Source organism: Pelmatolapia mariae, linkage group LG3_W, assembly GCF_036321145.2.
Source record: "Pelmatolapia mariae isolate MD_Pm_ZW linkage group LG3_W, Pm_UMD_F_2, whole genome shotgun sequence".
NCBI classification, from domain to species: domain Eukaryota; kingdom Metazoa; phylum Chordata; class Actinopteri; order Cichliformes; family Cichlidae; genus Pelmatolapia; species Pelmatolapia mariae.
The window spans coordinates 49,772,503-49,792,775 of NC_086229.1; the positions used below are offsets into that span (position 1 = coordinate 49,772,503).

Sequence of the window (20,273 nt, forward strand, 5' to 3'; positions counted from 1 at the left end):
AAACATCATGCTATGGGGCTGTTTTTCTGCCAAGGGGACAGGACGACTGATCCGTGTTAAGGACAGAATGAATGGGGCCATGTATCGTGAGATTTTGAGCCAAAACCTCCTTCCATCAGTGAGAACTTTGAAGATGAAACGCGGCTGGGTCTTCCAACATGACAATGATCCAAAACACACCGCCCGGGCAACAAAGGAGTGGCTCCGTAAGAAGCATTTGAAAGTCCTGGAGTGGCCTAGCCAGTCTCCAGACCTCAACCCCATAGAAAATCTGTGGCGGGAGTTGAAAGTCCGTGTTGCTCGGCGACAGCCCCAAAACATCACTGCTCTGGAGAAGATCTGCATGGAGGAATGGGCCAAAATACCAGCTACTGTGTGTGCAAACCTGGTAAAGACCTATAGTAAACGTTTGGCCTCTGTTATTGCCAACAAAGGTTATGTTACAAAGTATTGAGTTGTATTTTTGTTATTGACCAAATACTTATTTGCCACCCTGATTTACGAATAAATTCTTTACAACTCCTACCATGTGTATTCATGGATTTTTTTTTCACATTCTGTCTCTCACAGTTGACGTGTACCTCTGGTGCAAATTACTGGCCTCTGTCATCATTTTAGGTGGGGGCACTTGCACAATCGGTGGCTGACTAAATACTTTTTTGCCCCACTGTATCCATGCAGTTGTAAAGTGACTTACATATAATTCTTGTATTTTTAAAAACAACTGACTAAAACTATAATTTTTACAATATTTGCATGTCAAATTAACGTAATTGTTTTTTTTAATGAGTATTAAGATATTTCACTGTTTTTATTCAAAGTATTTGTAGTTTTAACCAATACATTTGATTATAATCACAGATTGATGTTGTAAATATAACAAAAACATTATATTTAATCGTTTACAAAAGTCCACTGTGACTGAAGCAGGAAAATTGTGTTTTTGAGTTTACTATACTTTTCTGTAGGGATTTTACATGGTTTTTATGTCAAATTCACTGCCATTTTTTACAGTGTAGGCTGTAGCCCGTTAGAATGCTGCTCCCAGTCGCCCTCTCTACCCGTGACAGTCTCTCTCTCTCTCTCTCTCTTTTCTTTTTCCGCTCCCCGTGTTTCCTTCACGCGCATGCTCACACACACATCACATACACTCCTCACTGCACCCAGCCACACACAAGACGGCAATTCCCGCAACACTACCCCCACTCTGGATGGCAATTAAACAATAATTCCACTCTAGCATTGTAATGCATAAAACTGGTACACAATCCCCTTTACCACTTGGAGCCCACAGAAGGTAAAAGTGTTAGCCATTACCACATATAAGGTGAGGTATAGTATCAACTAGTGCACTTCAGTGACAAAGACGTTGGCTCAAGCAAGGTGTACATACATGTGCAAGAATAAGCATTTAAGTGCTGTTAAGTAGAAAAGAAATTACACAATTGTAACTATTACATGGCGACCGGAAATAACTAACTTATCCAAGCATCTAGGAAGGCACAAATACAAATGGATAAGTGCATGTAGATAACCCCGTAGGTCCTTCAGATACTTTACTCCCCTTATTTTTTTCAAAATGTAAACACTGGAACAATGAAAAATATAGCTCTCTTAAACCATTGTAGCTAACAGTGTAGGAGGCTGAAACGATTTAAACTTGAATTGAATCTTCAGTCCTACTTGGAACTGTCCATGGTAGGTAAACCAAGCTAAGTGACCCACACCCCATACCGGTCTGGTGCTCTGCGCCGACGAGTTGGTCGCTGAAACTGCTGGCCCAGGTGGTCTGGCTCACCCAGCACACCCCCACCATTCTCATGCTCTACATGGGAAGGGGACAATGGGATAACCACAACTGGAGCGGCTGAGAGGAGCTGGGGCCATTGCCAGTTGCAGTAGAGAACAGACTGTGCAGACCCAGATCACGGTCTGCTGGGTCATCCTCAAAGCTGGTGGTGGGACCTCTGTAGGTGACCACTGATGAGCTTGATGAAGGACCCAGGTATTGTCCAGGGGCTTGCGGCAGCGATAATGCTTTAGCTGGTCATGGTGGACAACTTTCACTTTAGACCTTGGGTTCTTCTGGATCCGATAAACTAGGTCATCCAATTGCCCCAGGACAATGAATGGTCCTTCATACGATGGGAGGAACGTTTTGACCTTGTTCTTGATGTGACGTGTTCCTTTGATGAGATACCACACAGGATCTCCAGTCTTGTACTGTGTGTGGCAACAGTTCTTGTCATATTGCCTCTTTGCGCGCGTGACTGACTCACGCAGGGCTTCCCTGGCGATGAGGTGGGCCAGCTCCAGCCGCTCATGCATTTGCTGCACATTCTCTGGAGCTGAGGGTTAGTTGTCTGGATCGGCAGGTAAACCTGCGACAAGGTCCACTGGCTCACTCAGTTCACTCAAGTTTGGGGTGAAACCTGTAGCACTGTGCTTGGTCGCCCTGTAGGCCATAACAGCGTACGGGATGATCAGGTCACAGTCCCAATGGCAACGCTCTGCTTTGGAGGCCAGGATCTTTTGGAGAGTGGCATTGAAACGTTCAACCTGGCCATCTGACTGGGGCCGGAATGGCGTTATGTGAGTCTTGTCTATGCCAAACAAACTGCACACCCCCTGGAACACCCCAGGCTCAAAATTGCGTCCCTGGTCACTGTGCAGTGCTTCAGGTATCCCGTAGCGGCACACCCACTCAGATGCAACGACCTCAGCGACGGTTGCAGCCCTTTCATCTGGGATAGGAAAGGCTTCAGTCCACTTTGTAAAGTAGTCTTGTATCACACGTAGAGCAGGGGGATATGGCCAAAAATATTTATCATGATATATATTTGAAAATTTGCGATAACGATATAACTGACGATATAATTGACATGAGACAATAATTGACATGAGACAAAATACAACTCCACAACCTAGAGGTTGTGGAGTTGTAAACTAGAGCAAAAAAAACAAAAAACATTCATGTATTTTCACTTAAACAAGAAGCTGGTTTTTATGTGCATTAAAGCTATATAAAAATTTAACAGTGCAAATGCAAATTCCTTGCTGAAAGTTTAACCAAAAGGCATTTCCAGTAGAAATGGGCTGACATATCCTGAGCATAACCATGTATAATATCCAGTGAAGTTAAAAAGAGGTGCTTTGCAACATGAAACCACAGTGTGCCAAATAAAAAAGTCAAATATGTATTTTTCAGACCATAAGGTGCACGGGATTATAAGGCACATTAAGCAAAATAAAGCAGTCAGATAAATCAAACTTTATTCAACTCATACTTCTTGCTTCCTCCACTTCTGTACCATTGATTCATTAATGCTGTATTCTATCACAGCTGCTCTATTCCTGTGTTGTTGGAGTATATTACACTGTCAACCCGAACAAGTTGACTGAACTCAAAACTTTTGTGGAAACCGATTACCTCAAAAGATTTTAAGTACACAAACTCATCTCTTCTAAGTATGGGGGTACTCAAAATTTGTATTTATTGTTAACCCAAAAATTTTAAATTATATTTTATATTTTATTAATTGAGCTTCACTCAAAGACTGTATACTTTAATTTCAATATTTTTGTGTTTCTTGTAGTTTAATATTTTGATGCAACACATTGCAATTATATTACAACCTAAACTCAAACTATATGATTATTAATTAAAAGACATTTATGTTTCAATGTTTGAGTGTAGACTACTAAAAAACGCACAGAAATTTAGTTACTTTACATTTTGTTTATTCAACATTTTTTCATGGAAATTTAAAAACATCACAAATGTTTTTATAAAACCACTAACATGGACATGGGCACCATAAAGTGAGCATTATAAATTCAGTGTAGAACATTTATCTTTTTTTAAAATCACAGAGGACGACATCAGTCCTAATTGTATCTTTCCCAAAATACATAAAAATGCAAAACAAAAAGTCAAATACTAATCACTTTTTTTTAAAATAGAAATGAAAAACAATTTTTTTTAAAATGGGTACAAAGAAAGACGATCAGCTTCCAAATAACCAGAACAGGTCAAGTATAGTATAGTGTTACGTGCCAAGAGATGTGGCTTTGCTGTTGTGTTCTCTCTCTCTAAATGGAGGAATAAACTGATGGAGTTAAATCCACCCAAAGCCTGTAGTAAACTTAAAGTGCTTCAAACAAAGTGCTCAGTAACAGAGTGCATGTCCTAACAAACATTGCCTTATATTCCTTAAGAGCATGTAGGCAGGGGTTTCAGGGGTTTGCCGTCATCAAGCCCCATGAAGATATTTTGGACAAAGGTAAATGTGTGAACGAGCTTCCTGGGGTAGTCTAAATGCACAGCATAAATCAAGCCAAACAATAAAGCAAATGCATCTGCAAATCTGGGAATATCACGCATCACCTAGTCGCCTTTCACCACAACAGCCATGCTTGAGGAAGTAAAATGGGCTGGACTGGGAAGCGCCGTCCTTAACCCTAGAACACTATCGCTATAAATAGTAACACAATCACTAATGCCGGGTGATTTTTACCCGATATAATATAACCAATAAAAAGTAATCAAATATATCAAAATATGACAACACATGACAAATTAGAGTGATCTTCTTTTACTTTCAACTGTGCCATGTCTAACAAAATGAAAAAAAAAAACCTCCTAAAACAAAATAATGACTCTGGAAAGCTGGTCTTTGGTCCACCCATTCCTGGGAAATTTGAGACTTCCCTGGTGAAGGCACAGGCTCCTCGACACGCAAACAGCTGCAGGAGAGAGAAATCATGTAAATGTATTTGCTCGGGTGTAAATCACCCGGCGATAGTGTTCTAGGGTTAACCACTGTGAGAAGGGCAAATGGAGTGTCAATGAGGGTGGACTCATCCAATGCGTCCTCCTGGAATAGACACAGTATCAATGGTAAATGGCCTGTATTTGTATAGGGCTTTACACATTCAGTCATCCACCCATTCACACACACACATTCACACACTGGTGATGGCAAGCTACACTGTAGCCACAGCCACCCTGGGGCGCACTGACAGAGGCGAGGATGCCGGACACTGGCGCCACCGGGCCCTCTGACCACCACCAGTAGGCAACGGGTGAAGTGTCTTGCCCTAGGAAACAACGACCGAGACTGTTGGAGCCAGGGCTCGAACCGGCAACCTTCCGATTACAAGACAAATTGCCAACTCTTGAGCCACGATCGCCCCAGTTAAATAAGTAAGGTTGGTTTGAGAGAATGTGACAAGCATGACCTGTAATCTAGCAAAACATTCAGCAGTGTACTGGGTTACTTTGTAACGAGTTAGGGTACTCTACTTTTTTGAAAAATGTACATTAACTTGTTAGCTTCTTGCATTACATAATTTGTATGTTTGTTATTTTTCTAAGAAAAAAAAGTATTTTTTTATTTCATGACTTTATCTGAAAAAGAAACTAACTCTTGACTTCAGCCTGGTTTTGGGGTCACCTGCAGCGTAGCCATAGTGCTGTGATACGCCTGTGCTCTGCTCCTGAACCTGTGTGTGTGTGTTTGTGTGTGAGGGTTTTTAAAGAGAGGGTATTTTGCTTGTAAAATTTGGTAGCTGCTACGGTAATAAATTGTATTTAAAAAAAATCCATGGCATTTTATCTCACGGGCAGAATTTAAGTGATGCAAAAATACACTTACATTACATGTCTTAAAGAATTCTGGGTCCTGCTCCCACAGGTATACAGGAAGGGCACAAAGTACTGCAGTGCGTTTCACGTTGATATCAGGCGCCTCCTAAAAAGGGAAAAGAAAAGTTCATTTAACACAAAGTTTTCAGGTGTCATTCTTTGGGGAGAATACATGTTTATGAAACTGCATGACATCAGACTCTACTAAATCTTGGAGACATTTCTTTTAAGACACAACCTTTGTCTCTTATGACAAAGAGCCTGTTTCTTAATCATTTGACAAAAATCCTACACAGTATTTTAAAATAGTCTTCTCCAGATCAGAGCTGTAATCTATATAGAACATGGGGTTTATAGCAAGGGAAAATTGAGTGTTTATCAGTGAAACTTTTAATTTGTGTTAATTTTATCATTATCAATATATGAAATCTGCACCTTAAGGGACTTAATGAATGGTTTCTTCTAAAAATTAAAAATAATTGAGTCATTTCACATAATATGAAAATATTAATTTTTAATACAAATTTGGCCCTACAAAAATGGAAACTCAGTAACCAAGATAATGGAGATTCTCTAAACATCAGCGAATATCACAGTAAAATTGTTGATTGGGATTTACACATTGGATGTATCCTCAGTGATTTGGTACAATTATACAACATTATTTTATAAGAACTGAACAACTGATGAAACAACTTACTTATGTGACCACATATGAAGTGTTATAACTTACCACAAAAGGTGAACTGTGCCACTGACCCTTGGTAGATCTGCACATGATAAAAAAAATGCATTATAAATACTAACACAGCTATTAATAATTAAAGTGGCAGGGTACATTTAAGATGTTAATGTCACAAAATAAAATAGACTGGTAGAAAGAAGTACAAGGTAATGGTAATGGGGGGAGCAATGGAAATATATCTTTTCAACATGATTCAGCATGACAAAGCAGGGGCATGATTAAAAAAAAAACAGGTCTTTTAACCTAAAAATGTTTTAATGGCCATTTACTGTCTCCACCTGAAATTACTTGCAGTCTGAATTTTTTTTTCCTTCTGTCTTTTTATCGTCGGTCTTCAGCCTTGGAAGAAAAAATAAAAATATTGAAAACCTTATCAGCACACTAAATATACAACACCTTGCCATATTTCAATCTGGTTATTACTTTTAATTGTTTTAGATAGAAGTTTCCACTGCTAGCTAAGTCAATTTTGAACGATGCTAATGAGAAGAAAATAAAACCTGCCGAACAATGAGGCTGCTGTTGTAAAAACGCCAACTTTCTTGCGTTGGCAAGGGGTCGTTAAAATATCACTAAGACCCTTTCTTTATGTGTGATTCTTATTAAAACTGTGTTTTAATCGGTTAAAACTGTAAAATTGACAACATAATATATGTTTGAAAAAGAGCACGAACAAAAGCGAACAACTATTCACCACCTGGGTCTGTGCTTTTTAACACAACAGCGCATTCGAAAAGAAGTTCTTGGCTGCAACATATTAATATACTTGCTTTTTTTAAGGAAAAAATAAACATAACGAAGTATCCGTTTTACTTACAAGTTTCTCCAAATGTGCTCTCCAGTCGCTCGAGAAGGGCAGCCATATTGAAAAGAGTTTTCTGTCAATGTCGTTCAGGTTAGAGAGAAAACGTCATGACGTAGTTGACATGCGGAGCTCGGAAAAAAAACATTTACTCAAAAATCATAATTAAGAAAGCAGTATTTACTCTTAACTTCTAAGCCATGTACAATTATAACTGTTTGAATTGTTAACAGAACAGAAAAGTTTTAAGTTGTTTCAACTTTGTGAGGAATTTCAATTGTTATATCCACAAACTTTATAAGTCAGGTAGACTGTTGGGGTTTACAGTGAACTACAGAATAAAACCACTAACCAGACTGATGACAGATTTCAAACATGCTGAATATGAAGAGTAGAATAATTTAAACTCACATGATTATCAGCCATAAGAACAAATTCAGATTTATATTGATGTAAGGTATATAAATGTAAGTACAGTTTGAATCAGTGCAATATTATTTTCACACATCAATGGACCACTGAACTTCTCAGCTTCTAAAATGTAAAGCCTCATTTAGAAACTACACAAGTACATATAGTGGTCAGGGATCAACATGAACCTGTCTTCTCTATTTGACTTTAATCAACTGTGCAGTGCCTCCATTTCCCCAAAGATAAAGTCCAGCATAGAGCGGCTGAGTGAATGTGGTCTGGACTCTGTGGAGGAGAGTCATGGTTTCAGAGACGCTGTAGAAAGACAGAATACCTGCTCTGTGATCCAGGTACACTCCTACTCTGGAGGACAGAGGACCTGAGAGGACAGCTTGGACTTTGTTGTGTTGAAATTTAAAACTTCCTAGGTACCAATATAATGCCCAAGATTTGTCATTATTTCCAAATCCACATTCACCGCCCAGCCCTGCTCTGCTGATATTCTTGTATGCGACTGCTACATCAACTCCTCCTCTCCACTCCACCTCCCAGTAACAACGTTCAGTCAGACTCTCTCTACTCAGGACCTGAAGCCGTCCAATGAATCTGTCTGGATGATCAGAATAAGACTGCTGTTGTTTCATTAATGTTACTTTTTTGTTCCCCTCAGATAATAACAGATGTGTGTTTGCTGTGTTTGGATCCAGTGTGATTTCACATGAATATTTTAAGAATCCAGCTCTGGTCTTTGGCTCTGTTGGTGACAGTAAAACATCCACTTCAGTGACTGTCAGTGAGATGTTTGTCCATTCCTCTCTCAGAATGTCCTGTAGTTTATCTCTGGTCTCTGACACAGCTGCTGTCACATCCTCAAAGTAGCTCAGAGGACGAATATTGATGCTGGATGAGTGTGTAGACTCACTGAGTGCTGACAGTGAGGGGTAGTTGTGTAGAAACTGGTTGTGATCCTCTGTGTGTGAGAGCTGCTCCAGCTCGCCGTCTTTCCTCTTCAGCTCAGCGATCTCCTGCTCCAGCTTCTCCTGAAGCTCTTTGACTCGACTCACTTCAGTTTCCTGCTGGGATCTGACCTGCTGCTTCACATCAGAGCTTCTTTTCTGGATGAGACGGATCAGCTCAGTGAACATCTTCTCACTGTCCTCCACTGCTTTATCAGCAGAGCCATTGATGGCCTCCACCTCCTGTTGAAGCAGCTTCACATCTTTCTCTCGCTCCTGGATTCTCTGCTGGATGTTTAGTCGTCTCACCTCGAGCTCCTTCTGCTTCTCAGTCCTTTCTGCTGCAGCTGGGACTGTTTCATGGCCTTTATGTTCATCAATTGTGCAGAGATAACAGATACTCTGCTGATCAGTACGACAGAAAATCTTCATCACCTCATCATGACGAGAGCAGATGTTCTCCTGGAGCTTTTTGGAGGGGGCCACCAGCTTGTGTTTCTTTAATGGAGCTGCATCATAGTGAGGTTGGAGGTGTTCCTCACAGTAAGAGGCCAGACAGACTAAACAGGACTTGATGGCTTTCAGCTTCCTCCCAGTGCAGACATCACAGGCCACATCTTCAGGTCCAGCATAGCAGTGATCAGCTGGAGCAGCTTGGAGTCCAGTCTTCTTCAGCTGCTCCACTAAAGCTGCTAACATGGTGTTTTTCTCCAGGACAGGCCTCGGTGTGAAAGTCTTCCTGCACTGAGGGCAGCTGTGGATTCCCTTCCTGTCCTCTTCATCCCAGAAACTTTTAGTACAGTTCATGCAGTAGCTGTGTCCACAGGTTGTAGTCACCGGATCCTTCAGTAGATCCAAACAGATGGAACAAGAGAAGGTTTCTCGGTCCAGCTGAACTCCTTTCTGCACCATTTCTCCTCTCAGTGTCAGTGACTGTGTGAGTTTCTCTTCCTTATAACTGAAACTAGTCTGAGCTCTGATCTCAACAACATGTGTTTCTGCAGTGAATGGAGCCTGTCAGCTCTTACATGTCACCACATGTTGGTTACACCCATCTTCAAAGTGCAGATCTGAAGGGGAGGGAACAAGGAAACACGTGGACAGAGAGGAGGTGCTGTGTTTAAGAGCAGGAAGAAGAGGGAGGGTTATCAGGCTGTGCTTCACTCCAGGAAGAGGAGCAGTTTGAGAGCGATACTGTGTGTTTAACTCTTTTTTATTTACTGCTCACATCAACTTTTAAACTTGTTTGGGGCGATCGTGGCTCAAGAGTTGGGAGTTCGCCTTGTAATCGGAAGGTTACCGGTTCGAGCCCTGGCTCAGACAGTCTCGGTCGTTGTGCCCTTGGGCAAGACACTTCACCCGTTGCCTACTGGTGGTAGTCAGAGGGCCCGGTGGCGCCAGTGTCCGGCAGCCTCGCCTCTGTCAGTGTGCCCCAGGGTGGCTGTGGCTACAACGTAGCTTTCCATCACCAGTGTGTGAATGGGTGAATGATTGGATATGTAAAGCGCTTTGGGGTCCTTAGGGACCAGAAAAGCGCTATATACATGCAGGCCATTTACCATTTACACTGTCTTCTATATAAATAAACTTCAGTTTAGAAATGTCAGAGTTCTCACTGAAGTTAACAAACAGTCCTTCAGTTTTGTCATGGTCCTGGGTCGGTGACCCAGCGCTTTAGTTTCTTATCATTTTCTAGTTTATTATGATGATGATTATTATTGTTTGAGTTCTATGTGTTATATTCGGTCTGCGTCTGTGTCTCTGTCTGTCTATGGTGTCACCCCGTCTGTTTGTGAGTCTGTCTGTTTAGTTCTGCGTCTTGTTTGGTTCCCCGTGTCTGAGTTTCCTGTTTTATTGTGAAGGTCTCTGTCTGATGTGAGTGTGTTCAGTTTACGTTTCCCCTGTCCCGTCAGCTCTGATTTCTCCCAGCTGTGTTGCCCTCCTGTCTCTCATTCCCTGATTACTGGTGTGTGTATTTAAACCCTGTGTGTTCTCCTGTCTGTTGCCGGTTCGTCTGTGTTACGCCGTGTCAGTCTGCGTTACTGTGTTCCACGGTGTCCTGTTCCTCGTCTGCGTCTCTCTGCCTCTCACCCCGTTCGTATGTTCTCAGGTTTGTCATTTAGCTTTCCCAGTTTAGGGCTTTAGTTTTGTCATCTCACCTCTGTGTAAATAAAACATCATTAGCATTATCATCTACTGCCTGCGTTTTGGGTCCTTTCCCCCTTCAACACCACACGGCTCACCTCGGCAGCCGTGATAAGTTTTAGTCAATGCAGGAGTATAATGATCCTAAACATACAGATAAGGCAGCAACTGACATGATGCTTATGTTGCATTTAAGTTTATGTTCATTTCAATTGTTTCTCTCTTTCAAACACCATCAAAGGTGAGAGGGTGCAGCAGGTGTAGTAGTTGGTATATGAGACAATAAACAAATTAAAAAGTTTTCAAACACATTCAGCTCCACAAAAATGTGATTCATGCTTAATAAGAGTGAAAAAAGAAACTCTGACTCTTTCTTTAAAAGTATTTTTCTGTTATTTCGGTCGAGTTGATCACAACAATAATCTTGAGCAGGGACGTGGCTAAATACAGGCATGTATTAATATTAACCCTTTATTGATGAATCAATCGTATACTTTATGTATAACACTTTATTTATAAGTATTATACAGGCCGCCCTGACTTATTTGGTAATTTTGGCTGTAAAAGGGCCAGATCATACTATAAGTGAATGCTTTTAACCCTTTTTTCAGAATAACCTTTGCTTCCAATATCTGGCAGTCATTTGACATTATTGTTTTGTTAGGACAATGAAAAAACAGTTTAAAGTGGAAAAATATGGACTCTGTTTTTGTTTTGTTTTTTCCAGTTTTATAGTTAAGTGAAAACTAATATTCAACAGGAAGAAAATGTAACACAACATCAACATTAAATATGAACTATACTAAATATGTATTAAAAAGTTTTTGAGTCTAGGGACTTAGTTTCTTAAATCTCCAGATGTTTTTGGGGCACTTATTCACACCTGCTGCTCTGCTCCGTGCATCATTAATTCTCACCTGTGCTTGGACCATCATTGCTTGTGCATTCTAATGATGCACTGTAAAGTTTCGTAAAGCTTGTCTTCTTGAAATATCCCCGTAAAGCGCAGCTTCTCTTCTTTTAGAAAAATTTTGTTTTTTCTCTCTAACATAAACGGTGACGGAGTTCCTGTCATTTAAAGAGCACTTGTAAAATGGGGCCGACGGTGGGTCCATTAAACAACACCAGTGGACACTGTAAACAGAGCATATTGATACTGCAGTGAGCTCAGACAAGGAGGAGACAGAGACTTCTGTTTCGACCTGCTATTCCTGTCTTAGCCATACAGGGAGCTACAGGGAGCACAGCCTTTTATTAGGAACGCCCCTTCACCCACAACAGCAGTGAGAGGTGGTGTATGGGCACAGCAGTCCCCAACACCACCATGCGCCTTTGGCCCGGCATGCGGATCCGGTACACCACTTCAGATAGCTGTGCCAAGACTTCTGCAGGGCCCTGCCACTGACTGCAACGCTTGTGGGACACCCAAGTGCAGTGCACCCAGACATTATCTCCAGGCACAAAGGCTCTCCCTTGGTGCCTGGTGTCGTAAGCCCTCTTCTGTCGCACTCCTGCGCTGGCCTGGGCCTAGTGGGAGCAGTCATGGACCACCTGTAGCCGCTCCCTCAGCTTCTTGTAATAGTCCATCTCCTGTCCTCCAGCAATCTCTGGCTCGGGAGGAGACCTGAACACCAAGTCCGCCGGTGTCCGGAGCTCACGCCCAAACATCAAGGCAGCAGGCTTGCATTGGCTGGACTCCTGGACTGCAGTCTGACACGACCAGAGGGCCAATCACGCTGGTGTTGTAGTGATGTGTCAGTCGCGAACGAAATGGCTCTTAGAGCCGGAACTTTGACGTGAACGACGTGAGCCGGCTCCTTATCACGAGCCGTGGGGTTTTTTTTTTCTTTCTCTCACCCTCTCTCTCTCGCACCTTTTATCCGCTTCACTCCACATGCGAGCCTTGTGCTTTGCGCTGGGCAGAGAGGGGAGGGGTGGTAGTTATACTCAGTAGCACAGGAACAGAGCGGGAGGGAGAGACAGAGAAAGAGAGCCAGGGAAAACAACGTCACATTAAAAAGGTATAGTAATCATCCACAACTATTTTCAGTTGCAGATGATAAAGGATTCAGTAAGTTTATTCATGCAGGCCCATATGACAGAGAATGTGCATGTTCTTTTTGTTTTCATATTTTAATTTATATTTAATTGTGTTGTGGTTTGCAGTGTTTTGTGTTGTTTCACTTTAAATTTGTTTAAAAGGAAAAAGCTGAAATTTAAATAGTTAAAAGCTGAAATGTGAATTGTTAGTTTTTGTAATATATGATTTATTTATTACATTTTATTTGGAGTGAATAAATAAAAGTATATTTACGGTGGCCCCTAGAGGCAAAGCAGCACGTACAAACTCCAAAACACGTACAAAAGACAACAGAAATGCTCTAGAATGCTCGGCGCAGTGTTGAGCTTTTGTTACCTAGAGGCTACACAGCCAGCAAGTACCAACGACCGGATTTGGTGTGTGGTAATAACAGGTAAATGAACATTTTTTTAAATTATTTGAATATATATGAGTGCTTATGTATAAATACACAAACCATACACATATGCTTTCAATTGTGTAATTTAAGTGATCTAGGTAGCTCTGTTTTGGAAGTTCAGTTAACGCTAGAAATGTGTTTTGGAGTTTGTACGTGCTTTGTCTCTAGGGGCCACCACATATATTTATATATAAACATATATAAATAAAACCACGATTTTTTTACATTAGTAATTCCTTTTCTGCATAATTTTATAATATTGTTAATAATAAATTAATTAAAGCAACAAAACAACCTGAAGATCCAGTTCGGAGCCGAAAGAGCCGGTTCTCTAAAAAGAGCCGGAAATCCCATCACTATGGTGTTGGCTGGGGAGGATGGCGAGCTGGGTAGCCAGCGTGCGGTTGAATTGCTCGACTGGGCCATCGCTTTTCGGGTGGAGCGGTGTTGTCCTCATTTTCTCCACCCGAACCCACAAGCAGATCTCCCCAAAGACCTTCGATTCAAAATTACACCCCTGGTTAACCAACTGAATTGAGGTTTGCAAATGTGAAAAGGGTTGATCAGATTTGCAGACAGCATATTGCATTGATACTAATTCCAAGGCACTGCATGACCTGCAGCTGAGTCCCCCTAAAACTTTAAACCTAAAATCACCCTGCTGTCCATTATTAAACCTGTCATTTATTTGGCATCATTCAGCTTCACCACTTAACTGATTCCCACAAAAGTCCACATGGAGGCAATAAAGTCAAACACAATAAATAAACTGCACAGCAGGCCACTGATGTTTACAGTTTTTCTCAATTGCCAAAACACTAAACCCTATTGTCTGAACCAAAGTCTGAGTTGCCTGAACCCACTTATTGAATCAGTCACTCTTTTGACAAAACCATAAGCACTTTTCACCTGTTTAGACACATCTTGTCAACACACTGTCATTGTGATGCACCTGTGTTGCATAATGATGAGCACAGGTGGCAAAAGTCAAACACAAGTAATGATCAGGTGTCACTGGTTGAACACAACAACTCAAAACTGATCACACTTGTGTCTAATGATGTGCCAACACGTTCTCACTCCCAACTCGTCAAATGTGTGACCAGGGCTGGACTGGGACAAAAAATCAGCCCGGGCATTTTGACTAGAGATCGGCCCACCAGGGCCTTTGAATGAAAACAAACGTCGTTGTGACAGTGATGTACGCTGTCTTGTTGGTATATATGTATCAATCTAGAACTTAACTTAAACCTACACCATCCTCCCTATTCTGGTATTCTAAACAGTACTTAGCCGAAACCCAAAGACTGCTTGGTTTACCTCCTGAACTATCTACAACATATGGTGGAAACTTGAAATTACAGTTTTTTTTGATTGCTTAAGCACATTTTTTGTAACTATTGGCTATTTTTGCAAAACTCTACAAACTAATAAGAAAACCTGTCACCCAATTATCAAAACATTGTAGTTCTCTTGCAAAAGCGAACACAGCTAGATTAACTCTTCACACCTTCGTAAAAATGGTGTTTTCGTATCAAACAGTACACACAAGCCATCACCTACTAAGCACACAATGCACCAACTACACACTGATGGTATGAATACAAAACACATCTGACTTTTGCTTTCTCTGTGCACAAGGTAGGCCATGTCAGTTTGAGCTCATACTTTTGTCATAGATCCATAAGCATAGAGGGATCCAAACTTCTGGTACTGGTGTTTATTCACACACATCAAAACAAACACAAGTGTTTATTTCCAAGTATAGGACTATTTGCAATCACCATATTGACTATATGGGTTTCTTGGTCTGCAGTGAACATGCTTCCTCTGCCCCAGCATCTGGTTGTCTAGCAATTCTGTAAAGTAACAATTTCAGTATTTTTACATCTATGGTATTTTTGTGTTTCTCATTAGCATATGGCAGTGCTACAAGTCTTAGTGCAAAGTGACTGTACTAACCGATTCTGATTCGAAATGTCCTTATGATGTTTGCTACAATGTAGCAGCTCGAGTTAGGCTGAACCCGTTGGCCAGCTTCCCTCAGGGTCACTCCATGGTTGATTACATGGTCCACTATTGTAGCTCTGATGCCATCAGCAATTCTATTTCTTACTCTTCTTACCCTTCCTTTCCCCCCTCCTCGTCCTCCTCTCCCCCCTCCTCATCCTCCTCTTGCTCCTCCTTGTCCTTGTTGTCCTCTTCATCCTACTTCTTCACCTCCACGTCCTGTTCCTCGGCCTCCTCTACTTCTCACTCTTCCTGCTCCCTCCACTATACTCCACACACAGAGCTTACCTGTATTATAGTGCTTAGGCTGATTGCAAAGTGAACTAATTATCTAAAAAAGTTCTCACATGTGAAAGTGTGCCAGACAGTTGGCAAAATAGCATAAATAATGGCCATACATGTGTATAGTTTTGCTAGGAGTGTGTTGGAAATTTGGTAATTGAGTGTAAGCAGTGAATTGTGCCTACAGTTTTGCAAAGTGTGTGTTACAAAATGGCAAACTGAGTGCAAAGCAGTGTTTGTGCTTTTAGTTTTGCAAACTCAGTGAGTGGTTTTGCTATAAGTATTAATAGTTTTAGAAATTGTGCTATAAGAATCACAGTTAGGGTTTAAGCATTCAGAAAAAACTGTAAGACAGAGAAGACTAGAGATGAGACATGACCATTACTGAATATTAAAAATAATAAATGACAGATTTAGTGATATTTTCATAAACTTTTTTTTTTTACCACATCAATAAACAGCATGGCATTTTACACACAGTACTGGTACAGTATCTAGAAAATGTGGGAAAATACTGGCATCATATACAGTACTTACTTCTGAAGAAATTATGTTGGGACCCTAAAAAAAATTACTATGTACAATTATGGATTTCTATAAATTTGACATCAGATGAAAACTTTGGTTGTATGATTCAGATAATTATTTGTTAAAAGCTAGAAATTTTAAATGAGAATAAGAAAGAAACGTATTTTTTGTGCCCCCCTCTCCCTGTTAATGCTAATCAAACCTGGCCCCCTGGCAAAACTTTGGTAGACCCGCCCCTGCACAGTTACCAGCTCTCAGCTACTTAGAAAAGGATCCTGGTGTTATTTGTCTCCCAGAAACAGTTCATAACTTCCCTTCAACCCTTCATCCTTCCAGCAAACATCAGCTGATACTAGAAATTAATATGAAATAAATTCTAACAACAGCTCATCAAGTTTAAAGGTGCTTCTGTTGTTTAACGCGACCTCCGCTGGTTTGCTCTTTCTGATGCAGAGAGAAAAGCCGATCAGCTGATCGGGACAAATTGCTTGCTTTTCACCTCAACTTTAAAGTTCGACCTCCTCGGCTGTAATTGGTCCAGCCCAGAGTCGATCATGACCAACTGGCCAATACACCACTATTCATTTATACCGTTGAAAAAATAAAAGAAATAAAACCCCATCGGCCCATAAAAACGAAAAATCACGAGCGGCTCACCGGGCAAATGCCCGGTATTCCCGATGGCCAGTCCAGCTATGTGTGTGACGCATGGTCAGGCTCCTTCTACTTCACTTATCGACGCGCAGGGTACCCCCCTCGCATCGAGAATTGACGTGCAGGGTCCTCCTATTGAACACTATACTGATCCCTAATCGTTGTTTATTGACGACAAGAGATTTCCGCGGAAGAGCCTGTTGTCCGTATATTTATACATTTCCGAAATCACATTGTAGTGACGTGTACTGAACACAATATATTATATAATGTAAACAACTACCTGAGAAACAGCAGATACAGCAGATAAATTAATTATAGGCCATTACTTTTGTATCGTTTATTGCATTTATGGAGGGAGAGGTGTATGCTGGGTAATGGCACAGCTAGCGACCGGGTGACTTGATTCACCCGCTTCAGCTGTTATCAGTCCATACAATGGGCGTTATTAGCAGAAATCAGTCCCATAGATATGGGCCATCCACCTGCTAGATTGTTCAGAAGGTTGTTATCATCCATGGATGGAGGATCACTGACAGGAGCGTGGAAGACTCCAGAATCCACTCTGGCTGGAATCCGGTCCCAGATAGCAAGGAAACATTGAAACAATGTTGAGTCAATATCAGGCGACGTCATTGAATCAACGTTGAAGTGTGATGTTGACCCAACATCACTCTTGCACCCATTTTTAACGTTGAAACGTCAGGTTTTGATGTTGAATCAATGTTGAAACCTGACATTGATTCGACGTTATATTTTCTAACACTGTTGACATTGAAACAATGTCAGATTCTGATATTGAAACACTGTTGAGATATGGTATTGATTTTCCACCTCTTTCGCACAGTTGCTTTTTATTGAAAAAAACAAAAAAGGTCAATAGACATGTATCATTTGCAAAATACTTTATTAAAAGACAAAGTTTCCTATTTACATTTCTATGTTTCACGTCACTTTTTATTATTTACTCCGGGATGGGGATGGATGATGGGCGTCCTGCGCACCACCCGTACGATCTGGAGCATATCTGAGCCATTTCTGGACTGCTTGAGCAAAGACCAACTCAGACATAGAGTTCGCCCCTACCTGCTGCGCCAGGCCATCTAGGACAAAAAATAGACACACACACAAAAAAAGGGAATTAGAGCACATGAATAAGCTCTTGTTAATTGTCTTCAGCAGGGAGAAAGTATGTAAACTCCTAGGCTGATAAACATGAAAGTCACCAGGCGGAAATCAGCAAACTGCCGCATTTGATTCCCAAAGAGCTATAAGCTGAAAATGCGATATGTCTTAGCATGGTGTGCCGTGTATCCTTTAAAAAAAAAAAGAAAACATGGGTCCTCGGGCTGTACAAAGTGTACAACCCGAGGACAAAACAAGCCGAAGACCAAAGACTCCATCTCCAGATTAACCGGACATGAAAGTCTTGTTATTAAGAAAGACAAAGTAATATAGCAAAAAACAGACATAGGAAATGTGAAATGCACCCAGCACATCAATTGATCCCTTTATTGTTCACTTTAGGCTCATAAAACTACAATAAATGTTAAAACTTACCAAATATGCATCTGCACGGCGCTGTCTCTTTAAATGCCCTTTTTTGCTTTGTCTGGTCCTTGGTATTTTTTCCCTGCCCAGTTGAGTACAGAGGCCAGCTCCTTTGTAATGGCATAAACCATTACACGGCGGACTCGCACCTCCAGTGTGGTCCAGCAGCACCAATCAACGCAAAGCGTCTCACCTATAGACACATTTTAAGAGATGGAATTAGCGAGTCTCATGTCTTAAATGTGTATGCAAGTGCTTGTGTGTTTACTTCATGTAATTGATGATAGAAACATGTCATTTAGTTTTCCCTAAAGCCTGATTTTCAAGTCATACAAAGAATAAACCAAAGTATTGGCAGTGCAATGTATTTCTATTCCCTTTTGTTGGATATTCATTTGTTAGTTCTTGTAACTGCTAAAAGTGTTTACTAGTTTTTGCCTGTCACATATATTTGTTATACCATGTAAACTGTGAAATTCCAAGATTTTCAAACTTGCCTTGTAATAGTGGCTTCACAGAGTCTCTGGAATCTAAAAAAAAAAAAAATCACAACAAGATGACATTCAGGAGTATAAATTAGGTTTTTTTTTTAGATAAGAGTACAATGACATTGTGATGCAGCTTTAAAGCTTTTTTAAAAGCATACCATCTATAGGGAAGACATCAGACTCTGCATGCTGGCGAGATCGCAAAGCTGTGTCGGTTTGTGCCGGAGTGGCGAAAGGTGCCGGAAGCTGGGTGGGGCATTATGATGGTTGCTATCAGTGGGCTGGGGGGCAGACTGCGGAGTGATGAGGGCTGTTTAGAAAAAGATAATTTTTTAAGTATTTAAGAATACAGACAACTTGTCAAAAAAGTTTCCTCGTGTCAGACACATATGTACAAAGACACTAGACAGTATTTTATTACCTGGTATTTTCACTCGAGGGGCCTGGGGAAACCGTTTTTTTGTAGGCTTTCCCCACAAAAAAACTCATCCTCTGAGTCCGTATATGTGTACAGGGGATTTGGTCTAAAGAAAAGAAATTAAAAACGGTCTTAAGTAATTGTAAATATGCTTTTGGCATATTGTTTCCTAAAGTTAGTTTGATTTCTAACAACACACACAGGAAACAGAGACGTGCAAGAAGGTACAGTATACAATGAATTTTTGAAGTGCACAAGTGTACACGGCTTTGCATTTTTAAAAAGTTTACAAACTTCCACTTTTTGGACTATATTATGTGGTGATATTGCAGTATGCAAGCACCACAGATATGTATAAAAGACAAGATCATAAATTCTTAACAATCAAAGATATGTTTGTGAATAAAAAGGTTTTACTTGTGCTTTCTTTTAAGACTGGTCTGGGTTTCTTCTTCGGACTGAAGGTCAGACGTATCACAGCGTTCACGTGGATATCTCTGAAGACTGTGTTCTGCTTCGTGAAATGTGCCTGGAAATACAAACACAATGTACGGCCAGACATACATTACGTGTGGACAAAAGGTGCAAACGCATAGAAAAATCAGCGGTTTCAAAAATACGCTGGTACGTGTGGACGTAGCCTTATTCATTATTCAAGGCACAAACGGAAAGTCATGTACGCGTGCAACGTAAAGTTAGGTGAGCGTGCAACGTACAGTCACGTGGGCATGCTGCGTGAGCATTCAAACTGAGTCTAAAGTTTTCGTGTGCGCATTGAAGCGAGTGCTCTCCAATCATCAAAAGTAACAAAGTCATTGAACACGTTTATACAGTTAACTTTACGTTTATCAATCATATATCACAGATTTAGAATTTTTTGTAGTACTAAGCAACTACAGAGCGAAAGTCTGGGTCAAGCGCCGAGGCGACGGCAAGAACAAAGGAAACCTCGAAGCGTTAAAGCTAGCTTTGTAAGGGAATATAACGAAGAAATTATGAAACGAAAATGTTTTCTTTGTTGATATACTTTGTTCGCAGTGCAATTTATTTGTTGCCAGATTGTAAGAAGTAGACACAATTTAAAAAACTTGTTAATGTACAACATTAACAAGTTTTTTTTTACTGTTATTCAAATGCAAACATGGAAATACCGAGT

The 20,273-nt window shown here is 40.8% G+C and overlaps 2 long non-coding RNA genes and 2 pseudogenes across 4 annotated transcripts; all 4 read right to left on the reverse strand.

The window, feature by feature from the left end:
- Positions 1–3,807: 3,807 nt before the first annotated feature.
- LOC134624579 (uncharacterized) lies at positions 3,808–7,387 on the reverse strand. 2 transcript variants are annotated; one of them, XR_010093584.1, is made up of 5 exons: positions 7,210–7,387; positions 6,671–6,731; positions 6,381–6,417; positions 5,658–5,753; positions 3,808–4,877 (listed from the first exon to the last, which is right to left on the reverse strand). It is a non-coding gene; the product is annotated as an uncharacterized LOC134624579 (long non-coding RNA). The 2 variants fall into 2 exon arrangements; XR_010093585.1 differs by having other exon boundaries at positions 3,808–4,746; positions 7,210–7,386.
- A 76-nt stretch (positions 7,388–7,463) lies between these two features.
- LOC134623345 (protein NLRC3-like) overlaps positions 7,464–20,273 on the reverse strand; it is an 89,687-nt pseudogene continuing 76,877 nt past the window's right edge.
- LOC134624578 (E3 ubiquitin/ISG15 ligase TRIM25-like) lies at positions 8,373–9,477 on the reverse strand (annotated as a pseudogene).
- LOC134624580 (uncharacterized) lies at positions 17,589–19,622 on the reverse strand. Of its 2 annotated transcripts, none has more exons than XR_010573607.1 (6): positions 19,535–19,622; positions 19,121–19,223; positions 18,858–18,992; positions 18,709–18,741; positions 18,221–18,404; positions 17,589–17,763 (listed from the first exon to the last, which is right to left on the reverse strand). It is a non-coding gene; the product is annotated as an uncharacterized LOC134624580 (long non-coding RNA). The 2 variants fall into 2 exon arrangements; XR_010093586.2 differs by having other exon boundaries at positions 18,858–19,009.